The sequence below is a fragment of the Seriola lalandi genome, unplaced genomic scaffold, assembly GCF_002814215.2.
Source record: "Seriola lalandi dorsalis isolate HSWRI2012SDOR001 ecotype SW California unplaced genomic scaffold, Sedor1 jcf7180002053963, whole genome shotgun sequence".
In the NCBI taxonomy this organism is placed as follows: Eukaryota; Metazoa; Chordata; class Actinopteri; order Carangiformes; family Carangidae; genus Seriola; species Seriola lalandi.
Window position 1 is genome coordinate 18,543 of NW_019524516.1, and position 5,719 is coordinate 24,261.

A 5,719-nucleotide genomic window follows, 5' to 3' on the forward strand; every position below is an offset into this window, starting at 1 on the left:
GGGTTTGGAACCACCTTACTAACTACCACATCTTTACTCCCAGATAACAGGAGCTCTGTCCTAACCTTAGTACATTTAAACTCCTCGACTAGACTAGTTACTGGGAGCTGAAGTATGCCTTTCCCATACAGTGCCACCGTACTTAAACATCTAGGAACACCTAGCCACTTCCTAATGTAAAAGCTAACTAATCTTTCCATTTTTTCTGCAACATATAATGGAATCTCATATACAGGCAGTGGCCACATCAACCTGGGAAATAACCCGAACTGCAGACACCACAACTTCAACTTTCCTGGAAGCCCTGATTTATCTATTCTATCCAGTCCCTCAGCAACATCTTTCCGAAACTGCACTGCACACATCTGTTCTCCGTCATTCAAGTCTGCCTTGTACCACCTACCTAGACTCTTTACTGATTTTACTGATTACTTCTAGACTTACTAGGCTCGATTTTCATACTAGCCCACTTTAAGTTTTTATTAAGTGTCTCAAGTACTCTTTTCATACATGGCACCGTTGTAGTTATCAACGTCATGTCATCCATGTAGGCCCTAATTGGTGTAAGGCGCATCCCATCCTGCCGCCTCTCTCCACCTACAACCCACTTAGAAGCTCTAATGATTACCTCCATCACCATTGTGAATGCCAATGGAGAAATCGTGCACCCTGCCATGATGCCTATTTCTAGCCTCTGCCACCATGTTGTAAAGCCTGCTGTACTTAAGCATAGTCTAATATCTTGGAAATACGACCTTACTAAATTAACCACTACTCCAGGCACTCTAAAATAATCAAATGCCTCCCAAATAAGGCTATGTGGCACTGAACCAAACGCATCTGCTAAATCCAAAAATATGACATGCAAGTCTCTTGTCTCTGTCTACAAAAGGATGTTTTTTTATTTTGTATCATTACTGTAATGGTGGGCTCATCCTGTGGTTGTGATGAGACAACTGGTGACAATGATTCCCCCTCAGGCTCCTCTGGGACCCCCTATTGCCATTCTGCAGCAGGGCCAATCCATGCGTTTGTTGGACACTTTCTTCTGTGATGACCTGGCTGGTGACATCTCCAACATATTTCGTCATTAGCCTGACCATGATTTTGCTGTGGGTTAGACTGAGAGTGCCTATGTTGGCGTAGGGGAGGACCTCTCCTTTTGCCGTGTTGGTTTAGACTTTTCCTTTGCCCCATCCATCCAACGCGATAATTATCCCCTTCTGCGTTAGGCTGGTTAACATGTACATGGATTAGTAGTAATGTTGCAGCTGCAGAAGGACCTGATGATGTCTGTTCTGGTCCTTGTGGGGCCTGGATCTGAACTGGTGTTTGGGGCGCACTTGAAGACTGGGGTGCCGTAGTCACTGTTGGCTGTGTTTAGGCCCTTTCCACAGCTTGAGCTTTGGCATTTTTTAGTTTTGGTTAGTTAATTCTATTGCAGCTGTATCAGTTTGTTGGCCAGGTGTCTGTTTGCTTCCTCCTATCTCTGTTTTTCTGTAGTTTAGTCCATTTTCATGAGTCCCACAACATTGTCCAAACGTTTTTGCACTTCTTGTGGCATAGCTTTCTTTACCATTACTTTGAATAACGCTTCTGTGGTGTTATTGATGCTTCCTGTTTCATCTCTCCATTTTCTTTGAAAAGCATGTAGGAACTTTGATGGACATTCGCCGTCTTTAAATGTTCCTCCATCCAATTTAGAGGGGTGGATACTGCTTTCTCAGCTGGGCCCACACTGGGGTGCGGTGTCCACCAAAACCCACACTGTCTGCTTTATTTCCCTCTACCACAAATGGCCTTTAGTGATTTTTTCTGTTCCTCAAGTCGAGTGGTTTCGATCCGTCTTTCTTGTGCTGTCCTTAGATTGTCTCTTAGAGATTGGCTCCTTTCCAATCTGATTTCAGGTCTATATTGTCCAATTGACGTTCCTGGTGTTTCCCTGCTTACTGTTGCGCTCTTCTTAGGGTTAGTGTCATTACTAGTTGATCTTTGACCTCTTTTCCGTTGTTGCATTTTGGTTTTCTAAATCCCTTAATGCATAGTCCTCTACATCTTCATTGTCTGACACCTCAGCTCTTTCCACTACCTGCTGATATTCTCTTCTATCATCTCTGTCTCCCTCTGACTCATCATCCTCAGTTTCTGTCATTATTTCTTCTTGTTTGTCTTTAACTTTTCTGCCTTTATTAAAGCATGTCTTTATTTTTCCTGTGCTGTTTGCTTGTTCATTCCATGTCATTTTAAATTTCCCCTGCAGCTCGCCTTTTATTTTCTGTTTTTCTTTTTCATCTGTTAATCTTGTCACTGGGAATTGTCCTACTCCAGGCTTTCTGTTGGGAGAATATGGTGGTGGTCTGCCACGCCACGGTGGAGCAGTTGGTCGCTGTTTTTGTTTTTTCATTTTTTCCTTTTCACTCCTCTCCTGTTTTTTTCCATCTCTCATTTGTGTCTGTGTCTTCATGGCATGAGTGTGTTTGTTTCTGTAACCTTCCTGTTTAAACCACTGCAGAACCTCTCTCTCTCTGGCTCGCTTGCCTTCTCTCTTACTGCTTATGTTGGCTTCCACTTCATTGCAGTAGGCATCACTGAAGGTGCCTTCTTTTGGCCAAGTGCGTTTTTGCCATTTTTTCATACGCAATTGGATCTGTTTTTCATGTTCTGGGTGTTGATTTATCATCAATTCCACTGGTGCTGACACACCTTTAATCACTTTGGCCCCCATATATCCTTAGCTTCTGCTGCTTGATAGTGATCTGGGGATATCTGAAGCTTTATTTGACTCTTTTATGCTGCTTAACAGTGGTATTTAACAACAGTACTGTCAGACTTATTTTCTTCCCCTATAGGGTTAAATTTGCTGAGTCAGTTTTCCATTTTGTTTCACTTCTTAAGACACTTTTCATCTTATTGTGTAATATCTTTTAATTTCATTTTCATTTCACTTTGATTTGTTTTGATATTTATATTTGATTCATGTGACACACTTTGTTATTCACATTAAAGGTGCTATACAAATCAACTATTATTATTATTATTATTATTGTTATTATTTTATTATATAACTTCCAGTCTCTGTCTTGTCTTCACTTTGGGTTTTAACAATGTATTAGTATCTGCTAACCTTCAACTTCACTCTCTTGGGAATGACGGTGATATACAGCCGTGAACTTACTGCTACCCTGCTCTGCTTGCCAACTCCCTCTAGCACTCCTAGCGTTTGGCCTTGAGAGATACTGTCTACTGCCCTGATCGCCTCACCATTGCTCTTGCACTTCGCGTTAACAGTTGCTATGGTCTACCACCTGCCTGTCACTTCCCCTGCACTCTGGGAAACTCCTTTTCCATTTATGTTGGATCTTACAAGCTTTGTGATGTGTTACAGGTTTTGATTTATTTGCTGTCCCTTGGCGGTGCATGCAAGCTCTTCTCAGTCTCTCACAGACTCAGTCACAGGCCCATGCAGACCTTTCCTTCCCCGGGATACCCCGGCAAATGGCCGAAATATTTTGGGGATGAAAAGCGGCAGCCACCCAACTATTTTATCTCATGATTCACTCAGTCACAGGCCCGTGGAGACCTTCCCCTCCTCGGGATACCCCCGGAAACGGCCGAAATATTGCGGAGATGAAAAACGGTAGCCGCCTCACTGTCTCTTTCAGACTTTTTTTAGCTCTCTACCCTTTCGGCCTCCATCTTCTCTGGAGTGCCGCGGCTCCCAGCTGCACCGCTACAGGACAATCGGACATTACCCGAAGAGGCTACGCCAGCGTTACTCTTAATCAGTCACTACACTACTTCTGCAGTCTTTTCTGTTCTATGAACAAACCACACTATTTTCATCTGTGTATCTGCATGAGGCTGCTATTTACCCTGCTTCATGGCGTATCTCGCTCAGAGGCCTGTCGTGATCACCACATCAACCCCCCACAAAAGACTAGACAGGTTGTAAGCCAGCATTCTGATTTGCCTCACTTGGGCGGAGACCTGCACCCAGACACAATCAGAATCAGAGTTTGCAGAAATTAAAAAGGCTTTGCTTTTTGCGGCCACTGATGGTCTGAGATGCAAGCTTATCCTCCCAGGCTTGACCTCAGGCTTCTGTCTCTCCTGGCTGGCTTGCTAATTTATGTAGGAGGAAAAAAGGTCCAGGCCAGAGAAGTCTAGACCAATTCACTAACACTTAACCTTCTACAAAACTGCACTTTTACTGGAGTCAAAAAGATTAAAAAAAGAAGCCACTGGAGATGAGTCCAATGCAATAGAATTTATTTTTTCACAAGAATAAAAGCGAGATCAGATCCGGATCTGAACTGAAGACAGAGAGCCTGTCCACAATCATATATAGTTCCTTCTTAGGTGGGTTCTCCACCTATTTGCTAAAGTGAACCTATCACCACCTTGGGAACAATGGTGTCCAGCCCCGTGTCGAATTCCCCAAACCAGGTCTGTCAGGGTAGCGTAGTAGATCATTGCTCCAATCATCACCGCATAGCATCTGGGCAGAACTCAAAAAGAATAGCTCATGCATCCGGGAGTAAGGAGGAGTATTTTGTTCCAGGTTCCAGTAAGGAGGAAGAGGAAAGGATGACTAAAGTGTAATAGATTTTTATTGTTACTTTTGCCAAGAAAGTTAAGTCTTCACCCTTGTCTGATGGTTTGTCTGTTTGTTTGATTGTTTCCTAGACATTTTAATAAATTCATGTTGGGCTTTTTGAAACTTGAAGATTGTGTTTTTCAGTGGGACAGAAGGAATAAGTATCATTGAAGTGATCTAAACAATAGAACATTTTGTGGAAAAATGTTATGACCACATTCTGTCACCTCTTTATGGGTTGCATTTCTCACCATAGCACAGTGATAGCTGTATAGGCCTGCTGGTTCACCTGGCTGGAACCCAGGTGACCAGGTGAGACTGCTGTGGTAACCCTGGAGATGCAGGATCTGCCAGTGTCTCAGCGGTTCAGCTCTGGTGGAGTTTGCCAGGAGACTTTCTGTCTGGGGCTCTTGACTTCTGTTCAGCTTCTCTGCAGGAGGTCGTGGTCAGATGTGTTATCTGCTGGCATCTCTTGCGGGGTGACGCAAAATAAACTCTAATGCACTTCACTTTGGCTGGATAACTTTAGAGGAGACTGGTGTGAACAAATGACTCTAAAACTGTCAAAAATCTTCAAAAAGGAAAACTTGATGATAATTAAGGGCACTTAATTAGGCACTTCTGTTGTTTTGGTTCACTTGGTCTCTTTTTCAAAAATCCTTCAAAATGTGGAATTAATCATAACACAAGTGGTTAACTGTTTAAACAACATAACAGAGGAAGGGAGGGAGGTTGGTGTGTGTGTGTGTGTGTGTGTGTGTGTGTATTCATGCATGGCACAGAGAGGCCAGAATTCACACCTTAGTGATAATCAGTCCTTTTGTTGTTACTTTTCTACATAAGAAACAAACAAACAAAAAAAAATCAATAGGCAGAGTCTTTTTGTTACAAACTGGAGATTTTGCCTATGCTCTACAGTTTGCCCAGTGTCTATTGGTTGATCCTCTGGAGCTGACACTTTGACCCTTGGTCTGGTTGTACATCTCTCTGACATGCTAAAAGCTGGTTTGTGTTTGTGAGAGAAGGATCCTTTGTCTCTGTTTCCTATCAATATGATAGTTTGATGGTGGGAAGAGTAACAAAGTGTCAGTCTATAGTGTCAGATCCATAACTCTGCATGTC